Genomic DNA, 27,599 nt, shown 5'->3' with positions numbered 1-27,599 from the left:
AGGTAACCCAGGGTTATATATCCCAGCTGCTGACTCTACCTAATTGCCAGTACAATGTCTAACCTCAGTTCCTACTGAGTGATCTATACTGAGCTCCTGTTGCTTACGTGTATCCACTTTGTGCAGTTTTGCTTCCTTCTGCTATATGGATTCCTGCAAGTGATCTACACCTGAGGCAGCTATTCCACTGGCTGCACAGAAAATCTCAAACTGTTCCAGCTATCCAAACTTGCAACTCACCTGTGTATACCATTCTCATTGCATGGTGAGTGTTCCTGGTTCCTGCACCATTGATGCCGCTCCTGGTATCAGCATCCACTATCTGGTGTCCGGTCAGCATTCGGTTCTGTCTATGCCTGAAGCAGCTATCCCACTAGTTGGAAGGAGAATACCTTCATCTGCTCCTGTTATCCGAGCCTACAAGTCGCCTGTGCATGCCATTCTTCCTGCATGGGGAGTGTTCCTGGTTCCTGCTCCATCTGATGCCATTCCTGGTATTGTCACCTACTAACCATTCCGGTGTTTGGTCTGTATCTGGTCCTGCTACCATCTAAGTGCTCCTGGATCCTGGACTACAGCAACTACCCAGTTCCAGCCTGATGAATACGTTGCCAAGATCTACCACTCCAAGCATTCTGGTTGACAGTAAGAAGAGTGTTATTTTACATTTCTACAGTATTAACCCAGTATCATCCTGGTCAATCTACTGCCACTCTCCACTGATTGCATATTCTCACTTGTCTTCAACACCAATGTCCCTGGCATCTCTCCGCTGAGACTTGGGTTCGAATCCTGGTCAGGGAAGTGTTCTGTATTTCATGCCAGGAGGTCTCCTTAGGCTTGCCAGCTTTCGTTACACATCTCCAGACAACAATACAGATGAATATCAGACACCGGCTTTACAAACAAACACAAGTTTGACACTTGACACTGATGCCACTGAAGTAGGGAGTCAGGAGTGCGGATCCCAGCAGAGGGTGCCAGGGATTCCCCACCTGCTAGGGGTGAGCACTGAACACCCCACAAAAGGTTTGTTTGGAAACATTCAGTCAAACTTCTGGAGGAGCTGAGGTGCATGAAAATCTGAAGCCATGACCCAGCAGCGCTCCCCAGGTCCATACCCCTTCTAATCCTTCAGGAACTGAACAGAACCTCAAGAAACCCTGGAGTCCAAGATCTGCTTCACTACATATTTCTCCTGATGGTCTACAGGCATTACAGAGGGAGTGTTGCAAGGTGTTGAAAATCGACTAAGCACTAGAGGTTGGAGGAGAGAGACATGAAATACATTAGGTATTCTGAGAGTGCCAGGAAATTTTATACTGAATGCCAATGGATTGATCACCTGGATTGATCACCTGGAGAATCTGAAAGGGACCCATGAATCTGGCTGGGAACGTCATAGTAGGATTTTTTAATGCAAGTGTTTAATTGACAACTACACTTTGTCACCAGGCCTCAGCAAAGGACCCCTCCTCCTCCTCTTATCCACAAACCATTTATACCCTGAGGAAGCTCCTTCCAAATCTTGAAGAACTGGTTCACTGTACCACAGATGGCTGGGAGTGACACTGACCCAAGGCCTGGTAACTTCGGAAGAACAGGATGCAGGCCGTACTGAATATAAAGTGGAGAATGGCCCAATGTCTCATGAAACAGATTATTTTGGGCAAATTAGGCCCATGGCAACAGAGAGATCCAATCATCCTGATTGGCATACACAAGCATCCGAATAAACTTCTCCAGGTCCTGGTTTACTTGTTCCATCTAACCATTACACTGAGGGTGGTGAGAAGCTTAGGTTAACCCCAAAGCACTTACATAATGACCTAAAGAATTTATAGGTAAATTGTGCCCCACAGTCTGAGACAGTGTCCTTGGGGAACCCATGTGACCTTGGCTTTGTTTCTGACCCTGATATTGTCTGATTTCCTGTATGAACAGGAAGCAGTCAGGAAGCCGATGGACACAATCCCGACCGCTGGCTTCCTGACTGTCTAATCCCGGCAAGGTACAAATGACAGTTATCGAAATCCAGATGCCTGTCATTTTACCTACGCCAGGAGCCTGACACCCAGCTTACTGATCAAAGGTAAGCCAGGCACCGGATGTGGACAGCTGCGGGGGGATTGTTAGGTTTTGGGCTCTTGGGGGGGACTTAGGGTTATGCACCCCCTGGGAGGGTTAGGTTTAGGCTAAGGGAAGGGGGGTTAGAGTTAGGCACCCCCAGGGGGAGGTTAGGGTTAGGTACCCCCTGGGAGGGTAAGGGTTAGGCTAGGAGAGGGGGGGTTAGGCACCCACAGGGGGAGGATAGGGTTAGGCACCCCACGGGAGACTTAGGCAGTGGGGAAGGGGGGGTTAGCTTTAGGCACTTAGAGGGAGGATTAGGGTTAGGCACTGGGGGGGAAGGTTAGGGTTAGGCACCCCTAAGGGAGGGTTAGGGTTAGGGGGGAAAAGATTGGTACCTACCATTAGCAGCAGTCAGGATCTTCACCCCTGCCGGGCATGTGCTCTCGGATTTTAAACACCGGCCATGCGGCCGGCGGTGATACATACCAATCCCGTATGAACATATCAGCTAGTTTTGGAGCTGAGGGTAAGCCTTTTAATGGAACAAGATGAGCAACCTTGGGAATCTGTCCACCACCACCAATATGGTACTGAAGCCTTGACAGGATGGTAGATCAGTGACAAAGTCCATTTATAAATGCAAACACAGGTGATCAGGCACCGATAGTGGGTTTAAAAACCCTAAGGGAGAATGAGGTAGAAACTTGTGTTGAGTGCAGGTAGTACAGGCTGCCACAAAGTGTTTGACATTACCATGCACAGATAGCCACCAATAGTTCCTGAGAATTAGTTCCAGAGTTCTTCCCACACCTTTAACAAGATAGAAAAGGGGTCACTCCGCACTGGATAAAGAACACAACAGATATACAAATATTCAGAATGTGTTCATGAAAGACCAACATACTGTATATATTAATAAATGGGTTTAGAATCCCTAATGCTAAAGGATTGGTGGTGCACCCTAGGAGTAATAATAACTGAAACACACTCATGCTGTAGCTATCCTGTATAGCAGGATAGTGTAGAAGACTCCTTAGTATTGGCACTCTTAACTCTATATATATTTTTTAAACTTAACCTTTAATTGATTTATGCACTTAAAATGATACATACAAACATTTAGTGCGTTTTACTCACACACAAGGACATACACTAATAATAACGAAAATCTAACTCTAATGACTCCTTCCCTGTAGAGACCTATAGAGAGAAATATAGGTGAAAATTGAAATAAAAAATAAACATGCCCCATCATTTCATTCATTTCAGTATTTGTTACTTAATGTAGTTGTTCTACATATACAGTAGTTTTGGTTTTACCATGCATAACAATAGTGTAAGTAGATATTAACAACACCTTTTTAATACTAAATTAATTTAGTATTATACAGAATGACACACAAATTTAGCATTTTGCATTTTTACATTCTTCAGTGTATCTTGCAATATATTTGTGAAACTAGATTATTCTACAATGTATACCTTTCTGATGCCGGAGCTATGGGATAAGATTTGTTCAATTAAGTAATTGAATCAATATGTGAATTTCAGATATCCTGATGATAAACATATCAAGAATTATATGTTTTAATATTTATATTTATTTAAATTTTCACCTATATTTCTCTCTGTATACCTATAGGTCTCTATAGGGAAGGACTCATCAGAGTTAGATTTTTGTTATTATTAGTGTATGTCCTTGTGTGTGAGTAAAACGCACTAAATATTTGTATGTATAATTTTAAGTGCATAAATCAATTAAAGGTTAAGTTTTAAAATATATATTAAGAGTGTCCACCACTAAGGAGTCTTCAACACTATCCTGCTATACAGGATAGCTATAGCACGGGTGTATTTCTTCTCACACCTGCATGACCAGTGAAGTGTGATGAATGTGCCCTCTGAAGTAATTTAGGTCAGAGTTCAACTGATATGAATGTTGCCCCTGGCAGAATCTTGACCTTGATGGTGTTTGCTAAAATACAAGCAGGGTTCAGAATGGGCTTGTCATCCAATTCCTCTTCTACCTCAGCAGAACTGAATGCTCAGGACAAAACATTGGCTATAGTGTTTTTGTTACCTGGACAGTAGAGATTCGTCAGATTGTACTGATCAAATAATAATGACCACCTAGACTGATGGTACACAGTGAGCTGTTTTGAGATATGTCAGGTTTTTGTGATCTGGTTTTCACTGGAAATTTTGCACCCTCCAACAAGTATAACCATTCCAGAAGGGCCCACTTGATGGCAAATAGTTAGATATCCACAATGGCTTAGTTCTTTTCTGGAGCAGAGAATTTACAGTAAAAGGACCCACAGTAATACCACTTGCCCTCTTCATCTGTCTGCAAAAGGACTGCCCAAACTCCAACCATGGAAGCGTCCACCTCCAGGAAAATGGTTGGTCACAATAAGGTTGTCTTAGAATGGGTGCTGACAAAAAATACTGTTTTAGAAGGATGAAAAGCTTCTTTTGCCTCAGTAGGCCACACTTGAGTGTCTTTTACCTTCTTGGTATAAGCAGTGATTGGAGCTGCAATAGACGAGTATTGCCTGATAAACTGACGATAGAAGTTGCCGAAACCCAGGAAATGTTGTATTGCTTTTAACCCAAACGGACAAGGCCAGTTGACAATGACAGCGAGTTTATCTGGATCCTTCCAAAGGCAAGAGGATAATATGTAGTAACCCAGGAATGTCAGCTCCTTTCTCTAGCTTGCAGAAGAGCTGATTAGTTCAGAGTATTTTACAATACTTCACATAGTTGTTGACAATGGCTGACTCCTTCAGAAAATATCAAGATGCCGTCCAGATATACTAGAAATGTGCACCGACCCCCGTGTTTTGGTTTTGGATCTGGATCTCCTCTGGTTTTGGATCTGAATCTGGTTGTGGATTTTTTTCCTTGGTGTTTTGTTTTTTGATCTGTATTTTTTCCAAAAAATTATATAAACAGCTAAAACCACATAGTTTGGGCCTGTATTGTTCCTACAGTATTATTAACCTTAATAAAAATAATTCTCAGGCATTTCTAGGCATTTTTAACCACCTCACAGCTCACAATATTGATTTCACTATTTTTCACCAATATAAGCCAAAGGCTGCAGCGAGCTGGCTGGCTAAAGTAAGCAAGGAAGGAGGATCCTCTTCAAGTGCAGTATTAGAAAGATCAGGCTCACACATGGCAACCGTGGAAACACTTGGACTCTCCTCAGGGGTTTGTGATTTTTCTGAACACACAGTTGGTTCCTGTGTCTTTCTCGTCTTAATAATTTACATCTTTTGTGTACCTTTCTTACAACCAGAGGGGCTTAAATTATCATTAGGACCATCAGTCATCATAAATATAGGCCAATGCCTTATCATTTCCTTGCCACTTTGTGTAGTGAATGGCATATTGCCAATTTTTTGTTTCTCTAAAGCTGACTTAGTTTCAATTTTTTTTGCTTTAACATGGTAAAAGTTGTTTTTTTTAGCCTAACTTTTTGGCCTGACTTGAGCCCTGGTTCATCGGCCTTCATAGATGTTGTTGATGGCCTTGCATTGTCATCATAACTGCTGCTGGCAGCTACAAGACTGGTATGTGGAACCTGCTCTCCGGTCATGTGACTGTCCTCCATACTCAATAAGCACACAACCACACACCAAAACATTTTTTTTGGAACACTGGGGTGAACTCCTGAAAGAGGCACCAGACCCTTAACAGACAGCAGCACAGCATCCCTGCACACCTACGCTGATGACAGGTGTGGCTAACACGCACACAAAAAAAATTATGATTTTTTTTTAACACTGGGGTGAACCCCTGAAAGAGGCAGCAGCCCCTTAACAGAGAGCAGCACAGCACCCCTGCACTGATGACAAGTGATTGCATTGATGACAAAAAAATATTTTTTATTTTTTTCACACTGGGGGTGGGTGAAGAGCTCCCCTGAAGGACAGCCAGCCCCTATATGGACAACAGTAGCCAGCCCCTATGCACAGCATCAGCATGCAACAGCAAGAGCAACAGCACAGATCACAGATCTCTCCCTCCTCCCTCTTCACAGCTGGAATGAAAAAATGGCGGCGATCACGGGACCTTTATAGAATCTAAAACCCACGAGAATCTGACAGTGGGATGATGACATTTTGCCTCGTTTTCAGATCCGAGTCAGGTGGGAACACTCGAGCCCACTCAGATCTACCTCGGATCCCCATAGTTTGGGTAGGTTCAGATCTCTGAGACCAAACCCGCTCATCCCTAAGATATACCACCACGTACTTATATAACAGGTCTTGGAAGATGATTCATGTAGTTTTGGAGAAAACCAGGAGCATTGCTTAATTCAAATGGCATGACTAAGGGCCTGTTTCACAACTGTTCGCACACGTGCACTACAAGCATATGCATGTGCAGAAGGCAACAATCGACTGATTGCATGAGTAAGCACAGTTGCGATCCGTAGTGAATCAGGCCCTAAGTACTCATAAGATGAGTGTTGAAGGCCGTCCTCTACTCGTCTCCAGATCAGATCCTGATTACATTATAGGCCCTGAAAAAGTCTATTTTAGTCAAAAAAATCTTTGCCCCTTTTATTCAATCGAAGAGCTCTGAATTCAGAAGAATGGGGAACTGGTCCTTAAAGGTAATGGCGTTCAGGCCCCGATAATCAATGAATGGTCTCTGACCTCCATCTTTTTTCTTAACACAGAATGGGCCAGTTGCTGCTGGAAATTTGTACTATCTGATGAACTTATGCTCAAGAATCTCCCTGATGTATTCTGACACCACCTCCCATGAGGGAGCAATTCCCAGGGAACAATTCAATAGAGCAGACCCACTCCCAATGAGCTGGAAGTGTCTCAGCGGCCTGTCACAAAATTAGTGCATGCTACACTTCCCTGCTGGGTGCTCATTCACCTCTCCCATTCTCTGAGTGCATCCCAGCACATCTCCACTGGCTCCCGCTGTCATCTCTTCTCTTAGTGGCCACAGTGATCGGCGTCCCACATGGAGCCGGACCTGGGCTCCACCATCTTAATCCTCACTCACATGATCACAGTACTCCAATGTTGAGAGACAGGAGGCTGGAGGAAAGAGAACAGCCAATCACCGGAGGCTCAGGGGTATAGAGGAAGTCCAACTGCACTTCCTAATTGCCAGTGCTTTGTTGTCTTCAGATCTGCTGTATCCTGCTCTAGGAATCTCTCCAGCAAATGATCTGCCTATAGACTCCAGTGCTATTGTTACATCCAGCAATTCCTGGCTGTAACCAGCAATCCTTCATAACTGGTAATGGAAATCCCAGTGTTCCTGCATAACTTGTACTGCAAAATCCCAGTGCTCCTGAATAGCTGGTACTGCTTATCCCAGCAATTTTGCATAACTGGTACAGCAAATCCCAGTGTTCCCAAATAGCTGATATTGCTCCACATCCCTGCAATCCTGCATAACTGGTACTACAAATCCCAGTGCTCCTGAAAAGCTGGTACGGCTCCACATCCCAGCATTCTTGCATAAGTGGTACTGAAAATCCCAGTGTTCCTGAATAGCTGGAACTGCAGTGCAACCCAGCAACCCTGTATAACTGGTACTGCAAATCCCAGTGTTCCTGAATAACTGGTACTGCTCAGCAACCCTGCATAATTGCACACCTCCCAACATGACCCATTCCAGGACAGGCAAAATGCTCTGTTCCTGGACTTCCCTCTAACTGTATGTTTGCCATCACCAGCCACCTTCTTGGGTTTAGCAGTGGCTGAATTGACAGGATGAAAATCAATAAGGGTGAACCACAGGCTTGGTGAGTGTCTTCCCCTGGCTCCCTCACTGAACCTACAGGGTGTCCTCAGGGTCTGTACTTAACTCCTTAGACTGACCCATCACTGTCTCTGGCTGATAATACCATAGCTTTAGGGTCTATTATACTTTGTTGAGGCCCCCTGCTAGCTATAACTGTGTATATGCCCCTATATTTATTAAGGTGTCAAACCTATAGAGCTCCACATAGCTCTTCTAACTAGCTTTACCAGCCATTATATGCTGTTTTCTTAGGAGCCAGTGTTGCAAGTTTCACAGTTCTTACTATTAAAATTATGTCCCCATCTTGAGTATGATTTCTGCAACACATAATCCTCTAAAAAACTCTGTATTTTAATTTTGACACTCTGGCTCCCTCCTGTGGCTGATCACTGAATTAGCTTCGTCTGGACCATCTTCGTCTAATTTTCCAGCACACTGCACTGCTATATCTACAGTGTCTCCTATCTCTATCCAATTAAAATATATTACATTTCCTACTTTCTGCCCCTCATAGAATATTAACTTAATCTTGAAACTGCCAGGAACTCTATTTTAGTGAAAATGTGACTATTCACTTTATGATGGCTGCCTAGTCATTGGCTTCTGGGGGTCCATGCTTGACTGTAGCCCTTCTATATGACATCTTTACGCTAATCTATTTCTACTCAGCCCATTAATCGCTTATATCAGCCACTTCTCTTTTAATATGGGCAAAGATAAGAAATCGGCACACAAAAAAGACAACTCTCGTCCCAGGAACGAATCTTCCCAACCAGACCTACAGCCTTTTCTTCTGACAATACCTTCCAAACTGGGTTCCCCCCTTAACACCTCTGACTCCTCTCTGGCTCCGCCTAACCCTCAGAGGCCCTCTTCTATTGAGGATTCATCCCTCCACCCTTCTTCTAAAGTCAGTACCGTGATTAAAGAATTCCTGACCTACATTAAAACATTGCCAACTAAACAAAATCTTCAAACTACTATCAGGCAGGAAATGTCTTCTGTTAAACATGATTTGTCTCTACTCTCAGACCAGCTCACCTCTTTAGAAGGGAACCAGGAATCCACAGATACCACTCAATCTAAATTGATGGATATTATCTCCCTCCAATCTGCTGAACTACAATCTTGAAGTCCAGGATGGAAGATCTTGACAATAGAGAGAGATGGAATAATATCCATATCAGAGGCTTGTCTGAGGATGTCCAATCTAATCTAATTGACGCCCTGATGAAGATCTTTAATGAAATCCTCAGTAATGACCCAAATGAAAAAATAATCTTTGACAGGGTGCATCGGTCCCTGCATCCCCATGGTCCCTCTTCGGACAGGCCGAGAGATGTAATTTGCCAACTACACTATTTTTCCCAAAAGGAAGAGATAATGCGCAAGGTCAGGCAATTGGATGGAGTGGACTTCAACAGCAATACTATCCACATACAGTATATCAAGATTTATCCTGGCATACACTACAACTTTGAAGAGCATTGAGACCACTAACAGATGAACTTCACAATGTCAGGATCTGCAGCTTCCAGCCTAAAGTACTGCATTAATTACTGCCTGTCTGTGTGCAGTGTCAGGTGCATGCTTTTCAATTCCCCTGTCTGTGCACAGCTGCACACTGTTCTATCATTAAGGTAGACTTGCTCTGTTTGGGCCTTGTTCCTGTTAAATTCCAGCCAGTCCATCACTCCATGCTGGTGATAGAATTTTTTTTCCAGTTCCTGTCTCCTGCTTGTCAGTCGAGTTCCTGAGTCAGTCTAGCTGTGTTTCATGTGTGCTGTTTACTCCATCCAGGTGGCTCCACCTGCATCCCATCCACACATGCTACTTGTATAATCTGGGCAGCACGGAGTGCTTCCTATCCCAGAAGCATCTGTCACCATCCGTGGCCAGTGTCATCCCGGTGGCACTGGTAGCAGCTCTGCATTCCAGGTGTGCAACCTCGCATACCGTTGCAAGTTTCATCCCGGCAGCACTGGTAGCAGCTCTGCATTCCAGGTGCGCAACCTCACACACCGTCGCCAGTGTCATCCTGGCGACACTGGTAGCCACTCTGCGACCCAGGTGCACAAATTAGCACACCGTCACCAGTGTTATCCCGGCGGCACTGGTAGCAACTCTGCATTCCAGGTGCGCTATTAAGCACACCATCGCCAGTGTCATCCCGGTGGCACTGGTAGCAGCCCCATGTTCTGTTGCATACCTCACCTGAGTGTCATCAGTCCAAAGGCTGCAACGGTCCTGGGGCTCAGGTCACAATCAGCCCCCAAGGCTGCTGCAACAGCCCAAAGGCTGCTTCACACCATTAGTCCCTTGGCCACGACTATAAAGGCCACAATCAGCCCCCAAGGCTGCTCCAACAGCCCAAAGGCTGCTTCACACCATCAGTCCCTTGGCCATGACTATAAATGCCACAGTCAGCCTCCAAGCCTGCTCCAACAGCCCAAGGGCTGCTTCACATCACCAGTCCCTTGGCCACGTCTATAAAGGCCACAACCAGCCTGCAAGGCTGCTGCTACAGCCCACAGGCTGCGACTAGTACAATACATTCCAGCCCTCAAGGCTGTCATCAGTTTGCTCTACAATTATACCATTGATTCCCTCCAGGAATCATAACACACAAGCACCAACTAAAGTACCGTTGGGGCTTTCCATTTCATCTACAAGTGACATTCTCCAGTAAAACCCACTCTCTCCATGACCTTCCCTCATTTTGTGCTATACTAGCCCTCCCCCTGGTCGAGACACCTGACTGGAAGGACCCACTGGCTCAGCTGGATTTACCCTCTTGCCTAGAAAAGCATACTTCCAGAACCTGAGACGTATGCCGAGAAATACTTCTGATCACCTAGAGAAGCACGACACCTGAGGTCTTTACTATCGTTTGCTGCTATTGTTCCTGTTAATTTTTTCCTAGATTCCATTCTAGATTGTGTACTGTGAACAATGACTTTAAAATTGTTTCAGGCTCTTTCCACCTAGGTTCCAATGCTAACATTGTTCTTCAAGTATTCTCAATATACATTCTTTAAGTGGTCAGTTCCTGTCCTACTTGGGACTGATAGTAATTACCATAGTTATAATAACTTTAAATGTTAAAATTCTAGTTTTGTATACTTCTATATTGTTGTTTGTCTCATATTTGATTTACTAGGTTTCTTTATATAATTAAGATGTCATTGAATTAAAATGATATCCCTTTTCTTAATGGGGCTGTGTTGGACACAGACCCCCTATGCCCCCTTACCCGCAATTCATGTTCTCACCCACTGTGATGCCGGATTGTATTTCACAGTTTGCGGTCTCAGTTGTGAGAATTGTATTGTTGTTATTAATATTGTCTTGTACATTACCTATGTTTGTTCCCCTTTTTTTTCTTATCTTTTTCATTCAGTATTCCTCCTACCCCTCATTTTCCTGTGGATCGTCATTATACTTCCTATCTAATTTTTTCTGATGACTTCAGCGGTTAACATTAAAATCTCCTCCATTAACCTAGGCCTAAATATTCCTGAAAAAAAGTCCAAACTTTTCCGCTCCCTCTGGGTTGACAGGGTATATGTGGCCATTATTTAAGAAACCCACTTTTCATCTGGCTTACAAATGAGTTCCCCTCATGATCACCATTGCCCCACCACCTTCTTTAGCAACAGCCCTGAAGGGAAATCTAAAGGCGTAGTCACTCTCTTCTCACAGAGACTCCCCATCACCAATTTTTGTCCACACATTGATTCCAGGAAGACTTCTCCTGATAACCTGTCAGCTCTTCAATAAGGCCTTTATGTTCATCAATATATATGCTCCGAACCACACTCAACACACATTTCTCAAATATTCCCTGAACCAGATTGACCCCCTGATTAAGGGTATTACAGTTTATAGTGGAGATTTTAACTGGACTCTAGATCCTACCTTTGATACCTCTAGTAACTCCCCTCATTTCTTGCTTGCCAAGTACCACAGGGTTAGAAGAGTCTTGGGGAGCATGCACCCCTCAAATTGTGACTACTCATTCTACTCTCATCCTCACAAAATATTCTAGCTTTGACTATTTATACTTGAGTCATAGACATCTCCATATGCTTGCTGATGCTACTATAGGTTCGATCACCTGGTCAGATCATGCCCCAATTTCATTGACATTAACTCTACCCCATTCCTCACCTAGACAGTGGACTTGGCGGCTCAACAAGTCTCTTTTACAAGATGCTCATTGTAGGGATGAGATTGCCTCGGCTCTTGCTAATTATCTAGCCCATAATGACACTCCCAAAGTTTTCCAGATTACTATCTGGGAAGCTCATAAGTGTGTTCTCTGGGGCATTTATTCAACTAGGCTCCTAAATTAAAAAGCAAAATACTGTACAAATCTTAGCCCTACTTCAGCATATTGGACAACTTGAGACCTCCTACAAGATTTCTCTCTTCGCTGACGGCTATCTTGAGTTATCAGAAACATGCACAGCAATCAATAAATTACTTTCTGACAAAGTTAAATCTTCATTGCGGAAATGCAAAAGTCGATTTTACCAATGAAGGAACAAACTAGGGAAGCTTCTAGACAGAGTTATATACACACTATTAAAGATTATTTGGGTACGTCAGATTTGCTGACCTCTAAAATTGCTTCCTGCTTTCAGCAGTATTATTCCGCTCTTTATAACCTGGCGGGTTCCTCCCCATGGTCATCACCCCATCCTTCTCCTTAAGATATCTTGGACTACCTTTCTTCAGTGCCTTTTCTTACCCTTTCACCATCAGATAGAGAATATCTAGAACTTCATTTTTACACTACAAGAGGTTGAATTGGCCATATATTCATCTCCTTCAGATAAAATCCCTGGCCATGATGGCCTAGCAATAGCTTACTATAAAACATTTAAATATACATTGGCTCCTATGCTTCTTTGTACTTTTAATGCCTTATCTGCAGATTCCCAGTTTTCCAATCAATCCTTGGAAGCACGCATTTCAGTCATCCCTAAGCCAGGTAAGGACCCCTCCCTGTGCCTGAGCTACAGACCTATTTCGCTTCTTGTTGACCTTAAATTATATGCCAAGCTCATAGCCAACCAAATTCATCCCCTTCTTCCGCAACTGATCCACAGTAATCAGGTAGGCTTTGTTAGAGGTTGAGAAGCACGCAATAACACCACAAAAGTTCTTAATCTTATACATCTAGCACCACAGATAAATATACCCACTTTTCTTCTATCCACTGATGCTGAAAAAGCATTCAACAGGATCAGTTGGACGTATATTACTGTAGGTCTGTGCTCGGTCACATGGGATTCGGTCACCTTGCTTTAAAGAGAATCCTAGCTATATGTGACTCCTTCAGTGAGAGTTATAGTCAATTGTACACTAACAGAGGCATTTTTTATTACTAATGGTTCTCCACAGGGATGCCCATTATCTCTGTTAATTTTTGTGCAGTGCAAAGAAGCCCTAGCGAGATCTATAAGAGCCAATTCACATGTTTCAGGCATACAAGTTGGTGGAGTGGAACACAAACTTGCATTATTCCTGACGATTTGTTAGCCACCATTTCCTACCCTGTTTTATCATAACCGCATTTAATGTTAGAATTTATAATGTTTGGGAAGTTGTCCAATTTTAAGATAACTTTTTCAAAATCTGGTGCCCTCAATATTTACTCCCCAACATCTACCTGCCTTTCCATTTTCATGGCACTCATCCTACATTACCTATTTAGGGATTAAACTCACTAAAAACCTTTCACAATTATTTCAAGCTAACTTCTCCCCTCTCCTCTCCTCAATTAGTTTAGATTATAATAGTTGGCATCTGCAGCAGCTTTCCTGGCTAGGGAAAATTAATGTAGTTAAGATTAATACACTTCCCAAGTTGCTTTATGTCCTCCAGCCCCTACTGATAGGGGTGGCTGAGACTTGGTTCTGTTCACTTGCCTTACTGATTCAGCAGTTTATTTGGTCCCGGAAATTACCCAGAATAAGACGGGACTTATTGTCATGCTCAAAACATTCAGATCTCCTTCAACTTTCTGATATTAAATCTTACTATCATGCCATACACCTAAATAGAATTATTGAATGGACTGGGAATAGAGACATTAAACAATGGGTTGTCTTGAAAGCCTGCTTCATGAAGCAACACCCTGAAATACAGTAGTACCATGGTTGCCCTCACTTCCCAAGTTTTTTCCTCCTCACACAAGTATCTCCTCTATGCTCTCCATCTGGAAGTCTTTGAAAAAACACCCTTCTATATCTTCAGTCTTTGGCCCTCTCACCCCATTCCTGGCTAACCCCAGGTTCCTGCCAGGTGTCAACCCATCACATTTCCCCTACTGGACCACTACAGGCCTTTTTAGAGTCAGCTAACTGGTAACTACTGCAGGCATTAAACAATTCTCGGGGATCTGAGAAAAATGGGATACTCCTCACTCCAATTTTTGGAAATACTTCCAAGTTTATAATTTCCTAATTTCAGACAATTAAGTGGCCTTAGCTAATAGAACTCTTACCCCTTTTGAGAAGCTTTGTGTCTCTCCCCACTCCCCCTCCCACACAGTGTCTGTCCTATACCAGTTAATATTATCAGAACAGGCTGCCTCCCTCCCGCCCTGGACTAGGACATGGGAAAAAGATTTAGGTCTCCCTTTCTGACCCAGAATGGCAGAATATTTTTCTCAAGGCCAATTCAAGCTCTATTTGTACTAAGGAAACACAAAATAAGATCCTAATGTGATGGTATAGACAACCCTCTCTGCTCCATGCCACGTATCCATGTATCTCTAACTCCTGCTTGCGGCGCTCTTCTGATTTAGAATCTTTATGTCATATATGGTGGGACTGTCCCCGTTTATCAAACTCCCACTTTCTGGCTACTTAACCACTCCCCAAACCTGATATCCAAATGTAAAAATATCTACTTCCCCATCTTAGTAATGCAGTGCACGCCGTTATTCCTATAGTTTAGAGTTCTAATAAATCTCCCTCTTGCAAAGATTGGTTTCATAACATCAATTATTTTATGTCTATGAAAGAAATTTGAAGCTCCTCACTAGATAAATCCTCTGACTTTAGAAAGTATAGGTGGTCGCTCAAATCAGTTTAATGATATTGCCCAGGTGCTTTTAAAGGGCAGGGTTTACACTGAACCAGAGGGAAAAAAGGGGATATTCCCTCCAGCACACTGCAGCAATATTGGCAAAAACACTTGAATCCAACATGGTAATAGAATTCAGAAGTATTACTTGCATACAGTACATTTGCAAATATATGATTAAGCACCGGGCCAATGTCAAGGCTCCTCTATACCAGCATCCCTAACATTAAGGGGTTCACTTCCGAGGCGCAAGACACCCCAAAAGAATCCTCTGATTTTATCAGTATTCATTGGTTGGAATACTAGTCCTTGGAAGACTATAAAAATTATGTCATCTTTACAGTCTCACACGTAAATTGTGCATAGTGGACAACATCTTGAACATTCTTGAATGATTTATTTTTCCATATAGCCACACTTCTTCCAATTTCTCCCCTTTCAGCTTTTTCCTCTCTTTTTTTCTCAGGCATACAGTATGATTATTTTTGTGAACAGATCTAGTTTTGTTGTAATATCAAATTGAAATGCCTGTATTCTTTATTTCATTGTGGATAGTTAATAAAAACAGAATACATAAAAAAAGGAAAAGGAAAATCCAGAAATGGAGCATTTTTTTTCCCTCCTGGAATGGGTCATGTTGGGTGGTATGTAACTGGTACTGCAAATCTCAATGTTTCTGAATAGCTGGTACTGCTCTCATCCCAGCGATCCCGCAAAAGCTTACCTGCTCGTCAATCCAGCAATCCTGGTACTATCCATAGTTTTGCCATTCTCCTGCAGCTCTCTTCCACATGAATAAATGCTACCTCAAGTCACCTAACTTCCAGCCCAGCCTTTCACTTCTCACTCCCTTGGCAACCTCAAGTCCGAATCCACCAACAGATCCAAGCCTGACACTGCATTTTTACTGAATAAATCCCTGAAAGACTGGTAAGGAGCTGGTAGAGGATCCTCTGGGGAGATGACTGAACTCCTGATGACATAATGTGGAGGTTTGATAGATGACAAGCAGGTCTGATGACACTGGGATTCCCATGCCAGGATTTGAGGTTCACTCCAATCTAAAGTGGGAGTGAGCTTACGGAGCCACGGAAGACCCAGGATTATCAGACACTTGGCTGAAGAATATATAACAATATTAACTCCTTATGGAGAGCACCAACTTGCATGGTGACTTATGAAGTCCTGGAAAACACACATTCAGGAATACCTGACAACCTTTGGAATCTCCATCAAATATCAAAGGATTTGGAATCCGTAGTGGCACAGAAGTACCGTTAGCTGAACCTGAAACAACAGGAGATGGTGCTTATTGTACCAGAGGCAACTGATTGGTTCCAACTTGCTGCATCAGTGTCTGTAGCCACTACATGATCTGGGTCTGATCACGTGTTTGCTTTTCAACTCTAGCAAGAGTTTCCAGCAATTTCCATGATGAGGGATTACCAGCCACATCCATGTTTTTGTGCCAGAGTATTCTGCTGCAACTCACAGGTAGTGGATGCTAACCCATACTTTGGGATTGGCGAGACCCAGGCGCGGAGACTAATGTGCCTGCAGTATTCACCAGGGACCCCCGCAAGGAGATTGGATTTAGCTGAATCCGACATGCAGGTGTCACAAGCCGCTGCACTGCTAATAGTGTGCAAAGCGAATGCCGGACCAGTGTTCATTGATACTCCGTCTACCTCCTGTTCGTCATTCTGGGACTGATCCGGATTGGCTCCTGCGTCCAAATCCTACTGCTGTGAATGCTGCTCCGATGCCTGTGATAGCATTTTCACGTGTTTACAGTTGTGGCCAGTCTCCTGTCAGTCGAGTTCCAGATTCAAGTTTGCCTTATCTGTACTCTGCCGTTTGTTCCATCCAGGCGACACAGTCTGCATAATACATGCTGTTTTCTGCTTGAGTCATCTAATATACAAAAAAATAATACAATAATTGTGCAAAGAAAACTGTATTCATGTAATCATGAGAAGGATAATCACCCTTTTAAATCCAGCATCATAATAATGAAGATCCTGTATATTTAACATTTTGATGTATGGATCAAACAATGAAGTCCTCCTTTGTTCTAGGAAAGTTGGAACATCAACAGCACCACTCACAGTGAAATAAAATAGAAAAGAAAGATCCAATAGTGCAAACACCTTTATGATAAAAAAGTTTTTTAATGTTTAAAAATAAATGCACTCACAAACATAATGAATAAACAAGCATGTAACATAGGGGTATGTATGGAGGATCAGCATATACTCATCAGTCCAATTGTTCCACAAAGGTAGTGTTTAGAGCTCCTTAGGCCCACAGGCCACAACCAGACAAGACATACCAGCCCTCAAGGCTGCCGCACAGCCCAAAGGCTGCATCTTGCCCTTGGCCCACAGGCAACAACAAGCCAAGACATACCTGCCCTCCAGGCAGCCACACAGCCCAAAGGCTGCATCTTGCCCTTGGCCCACAGGCAACAACAAGCCAAGATATACCAGCCCTCAAGGCTGCCACACAGCCCAAAGGCTGCATCTTAATGGCCACTGCCACTACTAGCCAGACCTCAAGGCTGCATCTTGTTACAGCCACAGGCTGCTACTTGCCAAGAGTTCGACCCTCAAGGTTGCTACATGACTCAAAATCTGCACCATGCTTAGACCTTTTAGGCAGTGTCTGCCAAGAGCATTGCCTCTTAAGACTTTGTCCAGCCTAAATCTGCCTGACTAACGCTCTAATCATAACAGCAGGTCATGGCCCTCAGAGTTGGTTCCCTAGTACAGGTGCTGGTGTATTCTGGATTCCAGTGGTGTATGATGAAGATGTACAAATGTAGTCAACAAGAATCAAACGGACAAGACTGTACCAGGATCAGACAGTTTCAGGGTCAGGAACAAAGCAAAGGTCAGAACTGGAATATCAAGTACCAGGGAGGAGACATAATCAGGTCATGGACAAGCCAGGTCAGGTCAGGTCCAAGGTCAGGAGCGAGCTGTAAGAATCACTGTATTAAGGAATTCTGGAGTAAGGTTGGGAGCCTATATTCTGACTCTTAGCCTGATTCAGAGCCACTCGTAAGCGGCCGCTCATTCGCTGTGAGCGATGTTCGCACAACTGCGCATGCATATGGGTTGTTATGCGCATTCGCATACCAGTCATTGCGGTCGGAAATCATGCGCTCGCAAAACAGCGAGGGGCTGCTAATTTGATTGACAGAATGTACCATTTGTGGGAGGTAACAGGGGAAGGTGCTTGAAAACGGGGGAGTGGAGATCCGAACGCAGGCGTGCCAAACGGTCAAAAGGGCGTTTAATGGGAGTGCATAATTAGTAAAGGAGGGTCATCAACCATGTCACTTGGTTGTCTTTTAGCCTGAACTACTCGCAGTGATCGCGGTAAGAAAAACCTACCACAAGCACTGTGAGCAGTTCAGATGCCTTTCGCAGTTTTTGTTTGCTCGCTCGCTCAGACATAGAGGCGTCAACAAACCTCAAAGAGCGAGTGCTCAATTTAAATAGCCGGCCCCTTTTTTGGAATGACCATCCGCAAATAGCGTCCGGCTCTGAATCAGGCCCTCTGTTCAGTGATCAGAGTATTCTATATATACAGTAGGAAGGAACCTAGTACGTCTGTCACTTCAAATTTTACACAGAGTGGTGCGCACATCACTAATGGAGCTGCAGCCACCTGTATATTGATGCCACTGAAGGAGGGAGCCAGGAGTGAGGACACCAGCAGCAGGCGCAAAGGATTCCCCGCACGCTGCCCACCACTGGCTGGGATCCCAGGGTAGATAGAGAACTCTTTTTTGTCAAACTTAATTTGACAGGTACCACGCTCCCAACCACGCACCTAACCCCTCCACCTGGCAATCCCACTTTTCCTCTCTTTTTGATATTGTTTAATATAAAATGTATATGAATTTATAGCATTTAATATTAAATTATATCTTTTTGATAAGTTTTTATATAATATGTTATATAAAAGCAATCGGTTTGATATAAAAATGTTATATAAAATAAGTTTTCATCAAAAGTTGTTGCTGTTTAATCAGACAGTATTGCTGTTAACCCTTAGATGTTGCAGAAGCAGCAAGATGATGTGGTCTCTTAAAATAGCGTGTTGATTTATAAAATAGGGTTACAAGCTGTGAATATTGATATTTATAAATCTTTATCTAGCAGGCTACTATGCCTATGAACAAAAGAACCCGCACGTCACGCCGTGCGGCTAACCGAGAAAAGCTGATAAAAAAGGCGTATTACACGGTATTCAACCCTGGCAGTTGTAGTGGTTTTGATAAATATTATAAGGCCAATAAAGGCGCATTTAAAATAACAGAAATTTAAAAATGGATGCAAAAACAAGATGCGTATACGTTACATAAGCCAGCTAGGAAAAACTATAAAAGGAATATGATCTGCATATCGGATATAAATCAGCAATGGCAATGCGACTTTGTATCACTCATAGACCTTGCGGAGTACAATGACGGTTTTAAGTGTATATTAACCAATATTGATATATTCAATAAGAGGGCGTGTGCTGTAAGCCTAACATCTAAGAGCGCTGTAACCATCGCTAACGCTTTTGAAAAATATTTCAGCAGGGTTGCGTACTAAAGAAGCTGCAAACCAACCGTGGTAAAGAGTTTCTAAACAATAACCTAAAAAACTGTTAGAAAAATACGATATACATAATTTTATGACCAATAATGATGTGAAGGCTGCGGTTATAGAAAGATTCAACAGGACTTAAAAAAAACACGGATGTGGCACTATTTCACAGCACAGAATACTTACAGATATATAGATGTTTAACGGGACTTCATATACAGCTATAATAAAACGTATCATAGAACGACTAAGTGTACGCCGTGTGATGTGAATGCCTCTAATGCTTTGAGCATATTAAAAGACGATGTACGGTGAATACTTTAAAACTAATATAATACCTCCTCGATTAGCAGTCGGTGAGCACGTATGCATCTCCAAATGTAAGGCTATATTTCAGAAAGACTATGAACAGAATTATTCTGAGGAAATATTCATCATACAGGATGTGAACAATAAAGGACTTAGGACCTCATTCAGAGCCACTCGTAAGCGGCCATACGCTCGTTCAGAGCGATGTTCGCAAATCTGCACATGCGTACGGTTTGTAATACGCATGCACGAATCAGTCAGTGCAGCCGAAAATCGTTTGTTCACTATATAGCGAATGCCTGCTGTTTTGAGTGACAAGAGGAGGCATATGTGGGTGGTAACAGGGGAAGGTGCTTGAAAATGGGGAGTGGAATTCAGAACGCAGGCGTGCTTAAAGGTCAAAATGGGCGTTTTATGGGTGTGCATAATTAATACAGCAGTGTCATTGACCACGTCACTTGGTTGTTTTATAGTCAGAACTGCTCGCAATATAGTGGTAGGAAAAACCAGCCACAAGAATAGCGAGCAGTTCATACGCTGATCGATGTACTCGATTAATATAATAAATAGCGGACATGACGTATGATGCGAGCGGCCAGGGGGCTTATTTTTCAAATAAACGACCGCATGATTTTTGTTCGCTTGTTCAGACATAGAGGTGGCAACAGACCACAAAGAGCGAACGGTTTATTTGAATAGCCACCCCCTTTTTCTGAATGAGCGACCGCTAATGGCGTCCGGCTCTGAATCAGGCCCTTAAGCCGCTTTATACGTTCGCGGATCTGTATGGCGAAGTTATAACAGGCAGTTTTTACCCCGAAGAACTTCAAAGCATTCCCAAAAACTATAACAGAATTTACAAAGTGGAAAAGATTTTAAAAAATAAGACGGTCAGCAGTCGGAAGTACGCGTAGGTCAAGTGGCGCAGTTACCCCGCAAAATTTAACAGTTGGGTCGCAGCGTCTGAGATAAAAGATATATAAAGCGCATCACGCTCTAAACAAGGAGAGAGATGGATGACAAGGCGTTCTACATAATATTGCCCAGCAAAACCTCAGCGGACACATTCCCGTAAAACCAGATTTCTAACTATACACAAATTTTGCAAAGCCGATACACTTATGCGGCGAATGGGATGTAGATCTTACAGAAACACAATAACCGCACACATGGAATACAATCGATATACGCGATTATGTGTTGAAAATCACAAGGTGGGATGGGCCAAACACGGATGTCATGAGGGTGTGCATTAAACCCAGTTTTTATGAATCAATCGATGTGTTACTCAAAGCATTCAACGCTGAAATTGATTGACATAATCTGGATCGAGAGTTAAAACTATGGTACGATCCCCTCGAACGCACCATATCCTTTGACAATAAGCCAATGTACCAGCTCACAGCCGGTGTTAAGCTGACAAGAATACTGTGTTTACAACCTAAAATTAGGTTTTAAAAGTCATGCGCCACATCAACGGTGTACACAGACATTATCGAACACCAGAGGGTCGGTGATAGTTATGCACCGTTGCTACAGACTGTTGAAATTAAGGGGCATAACAACAAAATGGTCACAATTCGATACGAGAAGCCCGATTATGTACCTTTTTGCAAAGCGCATTTTGACACGATTACTGTAGAGATAAAGAACGACCAGAATGAGAACATATCATTTAAGTTTGGGAAAGCGATCGTAAAACTACACTTCAGATGTCGCAAAAATTATTTTTATTAACCGGATAGAATGGTCACTGTTAAAAATTATGGTGATCCGGCGCTATGCATGCAATATTATAAAACGCAAGCCGGTAATGGATTACCCGGTTTTCACGGCAGCACTTACATGTATGGATGCGGATAAGGCGGCATTTTTCAAAGCCTTTTCAGAAAAGCTGTGCCTCTTTTCCGGAGAGGTCTAGAGTTAGCTAAACCGCACGTGAAGACTGCGGCGCATAATATCACGAAAGACATTATCGAACAAGCCATGACGTCAGTGGTGAATAAAATACACGAGACAAATCAATCCAATCAAGATGGTTCAGAAATAATATATACAAGTAAAGGTGTGTCTAAAAGAAAACAGAAGTGCATGATAGCACTTCCTCCTTGGGGCATCCCCTTTTTAAATAAAAACCCAGAGATGCCACAGCTTAAAGAAGAAGAGAAAACCGAAGCACGGTGTTGGTGATATCTTTTAATCAACATGGCTTTCATACACTCCGAGTCCATCAAATTTTGATGTGCCCCCGACACAAACTAGCGTAGAGAAAAGCCTATGCGTCAAAGTTCTACCTTTAGCGGCGTTATCCGACACAGTGCCGCTTGAATTTTATATAGCGGCCAGCGGAGAACACTACTACGATCTGAACAACACCCTACTGTACTTGATGTGCAAGATCGTATGAACCGATAACACGGCGATAGCCCAAGGGGCACGGGTTTCTCTTATTAATGACCCCATAGTGACTTTATTCAGCAAAGAGGAAGTCACTTTGGGCGACAGACTCATATCACACTCCAACAATCTTTACGCCTACCGCGCGTACATTGAGACTATATTGAATTATAGCTCCGACACTTTGTCAACAAAGCACACCACAGGGTTATTTTATAAAGATGTGGCTGAAGAGCATAACAACAGGGTGCTGTACGGCCCGAATACTGGTTTCAAAAAATGCACAGGAGCAACCACTCAGAGTCGCATGGTTGAATTGCTAGGCCGGCATCACTGCGACCATTTCCACCAACATAAACTAATTTTAAATGCAGTTGACCTGAAGATTAAGCTCACCATAAACAAAGGGTGCAGGTCTCACTGGCAATGTGCATTGGGCACACGCAGGCCCTGCTAAAGGGCTTTGTGAAATATGCGATTTGGCCAGCGTTGGAATGAAAATCAACAGCGTACCCGCAGGCAGTAGAGTGTTTAATCTAGAAAATCTATTTTTAGGTCAAGTGCCGAAAATGGTCATAGTCGTGTTTGTGGACAACTAAGCATTTTCAGGAGCCCTTGATCAGAACCCCCTTTGTTTTGAACATAAAAATGTGAACTTTGCATCACTTTATCTGGATGGAACTCCGCACCCGGCAAAACCATTTCAACCAGACTTTGAACGCGGTAATGCTGTAAGAGAGTATATGTCGCTCATGTAGATCCCAAATAAGCAGAAATCTGATGCCAGAATACTTGTCAACCATGAAGAGTACCTCAACGGCTACACACTATTTGCTTTTGATCTGTCGCCGGAGCAGGAGTGTGGAGAACACCTTTCCCTGATAAGAACAGGCAATCTACATGCCGAGTTCCACTTTGTGGAAGCGTTGGATCGTAAAGTCAATGTAATCATTTACTTTCTATTTGATAATATCATTGAGATTAATCAAAGGCGCAATGTGCTGTATGATTACCTAAAAATGAAAGAAACTGTTTTAATATTTATTGAATCTTTTAAAGATTATCATTACATGATAAATAAACCCCACAAAAATAATAAAGAAAATAAACACGCTACAGATAAATTGTATTCTGTACATGGAACCAAGCACGCGCCATTATTTTAAAGGAACCTAGGCATGGGATATGTTGCCTACCAATAAACTGATGCGTTATCCCTGCGCATTTGTAATCAATACGCATAGTAGCGTACAGCCTGGCGTACACTGGTTGGCCGTTTATTTTAATGAAGCGGGGAATTGTTATTTCTTTGATTCTTACAGCCTCGTTATTTTCCCAAAGACTATCATAAAGTTTTTACATTTTAATTCAAAAAGCATTTGTCACCAAAACCGCCAGTTACAAGACTTTTCAAGCACTGTATGAAGACAATATTGTATTTACTTTATATTTTTGATGTGTAAAAACTACAAATATGAGGAAATTCTGTCCCGATTTAGTAATGATACAAAATGTAATGACCGTTTAGTTGCAATGTTTGTAAGGTGTCTGCCGAAAAGCCATTGTTTGAGCCACTATACGGATAAATGTATACAGAAATGTGTAACTTGTAATCATCCCTGCATTTGAAACATTTTATGTGCAATGTTTCATAACTATAATAAACAATGGTTTTAAACATTATGTTGTTGTGAGCTTCTTCCATAAACACCGTTTAGAAACAAAGAACAAAACAGACCGTACTAAATCATAAACATATTTTATTGTAACATAACAAGTATATTTACAGATACATCATCATTGCAACATCATAGCAATTGTAATCAGGATGCTGTTTGATGCATTTTATGTACAATGATTCAACGTCATAATAAACAAACATTTTTAAACTTTATTACAATACAGATGTTTAAAAACAATATACAATGCAAATAGATTATAGACTCAACCACGGGGAATCCTAAAACATTTCTACAGTTCTTTTCCTAGGCATTAAGAACCGTGAGTCGCTATTAATCCAGGGGTGCTTAAAACATTTAAGCGTCTGTTTTTATGCAATTGTAGCAATGGCTGGGTTGATAAATAGCCATCACCATTGGTATATGTTTCTGCCTTTAAACAGTCTAGGTGCATCCTATTGGATGGATTGCTGACCACGGTGGACGGTATATTTAATACCGCCATGGCTTGCATAATCTCCGCCCACCCATTCGGCATTTTATGGCTCAACACGCTGTGGCTTTGAGTGACGCTTCTTATTAAATCCAGCATGTTGGAGCCCTGAACAGCAATACCTTTATACAGATACTCACCTTTAGTGTTCCAGTTTGTGATGTGTTTAGGCCCTGTCATTTTATTTAAAAGTATCTCATTGTTCTTCCTATACCGGTCATTAACACCATCCAAAACGTCTTGATAAATGGCGTCAGAACCATCTGACTGACCAGAGTTAGTCGTTTGAGGAACAGCTGGCATTTCAGGCGTTAAGAGAGTTAAAGTTGGCACCTTTCGATCAGACTGTTTACTCAACACCAGATATTTCTGCAATGCGGCTGTGTAACGTTTAGCCTTATCCTACTCCGATAAATCATTATTCTGTAGTATGTTTTTGATCTCTGCATCTAGGCTTTGCACCGCTGTTTTACATATATCATCGTTACCAGGTTTGTTGCGCAAGCGCTCTATCTGCTGCTGAGGCACCAGATACATTTTCTCAGCGTATTCCATCAACGAATAGACAGAATACCCATTATTAATGGTATAGCAAAACCAAGCACCGAGCCAATAAATCCGCCAGACTGTTTTACCAATGGTTGATTTCTTATTACAAAGCGATTTTATAAGGTTGCACTTCTTTTTAAGGTAATTCAACTGTCGTTGTGACAACTGTATTTTACCTTTAAGCGTGTTGAGTGCAATCTCACAAATTGCCGTCACCAAATCGTTTGAAGTCATGGATAAAATAGCATTTCTTTGAGTCGGTGTCGCCTTTATTAACACTTTGAAAAGCACCCAATTATGACGTAAATGTGCCGATGTGCTGGCTGTTGGTGGCGCTATGGCGAATTACTAAAATTTGAAGAATTACAGCTTTTTAGAAGCATGCTCTTTAAGCACATACACGACCGGTCTATCCGGCGGGAATAACCCGCTTCGTAAACGGTACTCATCAAGCATGTTGTTTCTTAAATCAACCAGTAAATACCCATAAGCAGCTCTGGTCGCGTCTTCAAAAGCCTCTAAAAAGAACCTGATTTACCGGGATAAATCTGCCTAGCCAGCATCGTCACTTGCAATTTATCCCTAGGGTTTCTGAATAGAACATATATTTTATTATTATTATTACATTTTATTTATAGGGCACCACAAGTGGTCCACAGCACTGTGCATACAGTAAAGGGTACATAGAACATTACATTACAATACAGTAACCAAAATATAAACAGTATACAAGTAACAATTAGCAACACAATTCTCCATACACAGTACAGCTCTGAAGGTGAAGGCTGTCATAGAAGTGCTAGAGAAGAAGGCTGTGAGACAGAGGGGAGGAGGACCCTGCTCCTAGGAGCTTACAATCTAGGTTGTATTTAAATGTATAGTTCTGCTCTTTTTACCCTGGAAAAACACATTTTTCACAAGGTACATGATACTGAGATTTCTATGGTGTACATACTTTGTGAAATCTTTCTCAATCTCTAAATTATTACAAGCCGATTATATCAGATCATCAACCACTGCTAAATTAACCTTATCGGGAGGGAAAAGTTGGTCATCGTTAAAAGTCTCAGGTAGCCCCTCTATAAAACACATACCGGGGTAATTGCGCAGCAGATGATTGTACATTGATTGCCAGCAAGCGTATAACCAAACAATATTATCAGGAACGTGCGATAGGTGTGTAGCGAAATTTTGCAGCAGCATTTTCACAAAATAACTTTTACCCGAATTGGAGGGGCCTGCTAAAATACATGAAAAGGGATGTTGCAGCCTTATATCCATCTTAAAACCCAAACGGGTTATCTGTAAGCCTCCATTTAGTGTAAACGCACTTTTGCGTTTTCTGCAACACTCGCATTTCAATCTTTTAAAACGCACTATACCGGGCTGGAAAATCACAATATTTTTCTGGTATTCGCCTTCGTGGTTTAAATGATAATCTAAGACCAGTTCTTTCAGGCTGTCAAAGTTGACATGTTGCGTATTATCAATGTTGAACGTGAACCCTTTAACTTTTAAACTGGTCTCTCCATAATTTAAGTGAAATCCGTGTGACTTGGGCCCCGCTAAGACAAACTCTGTTATATGCGCACCAGCCGGGTTTTCGCTAGTCAGTTCACCTAGATAATCACCCAATGGCGGATTCCAAACCCCTGGGCCTGCTGACAAAAATGACAGAGTCTGTATCGTGGGAAAGACAACGTTCTTCCAGCCTATCCAGCAGATTGTACAGCTCAATACAGGCATACGCCGTCGTTATTGCGGCTTTAAAAATATTACAAATACGCAAGTTGGTGTAATGATCTTTGGCGTATTCCAATTTACCATCACCGTATCGTCATCTATGACGTCTATAGCAGACACCTCATAGTGGGGCAAAAACGTGTTATACCTCTGGGCAAATTTTCCCCAAAGACTATAAAGGAAGAGCTGAGATAGCTGGCGTTGGACTGACTGATATGAATATGATTCAGTCATAAAGACACCCCTTCATTTTTTTGATAGGCATCTATATACGCTTGGCATTTCTCAGAGTCTGTACACCATTCGGGATAACCGGATGCCTCTTGTTTGTCCCTGAGATGTAATTTAATGTACCCTGAAAACAAATTGTCAGAGTGATTATCAAAATGCCACACCTCATTGATTTTACACACTTTGTAACCCTTGTCAATGGCTAAATTTAACTTTACGGTGCACCACGTACCAACGAGGGCTCAATTCCTCATCGTCATGTTCGCACTGGTCTGTCTATCCATGGGTCTGTCTGTGTGACATAAAGGAAACATTAGTTTACTGAGCATTTTAACCAGTAGAACCGGAAAGAAAAGCCTGTGTGGCGGGTACACTTTTACTTTAGCGATACCAAAATATGTTGTGATATCACCAAAATCTTTATAAATGATCCTGGGATGTTTTATAGGATATGATTTGGTTTTGTTGAAAAATGGGTACAGACTGGTAAAATCATAGTAGTGTATGCGCTCGTCCTGTTGCGTTTTGTGTACAACCGCCATAAAGCGACGCTCACGGGTCCAAGGGTTTGGGCAAATCTCTGCCCTTAAGAAATGCCTGTAGACGCGCATCCTCTTGTAACATTTTTTTCCACTCGCA

This window comes from Taudactylus pleione, unplaced genomic scaffold (genome assembly GCF_031769625.1).
Source record: "Taudactylus pleione unplaced genomic scaffold, aTauple2 ptg000032l, whole genome shotgun sequence".
NCBI classification, from domain to species: Eukaryota; Metazoa; Chordata; class Amphibia; order Anura; family Myobatrachidae; genus Taudactylus; species Taudactylus pleione.
The sequence above is the reverse complement of the archived record's forward strand: the minus strand, read 5'-3'. Positions refer to the sequence as shown.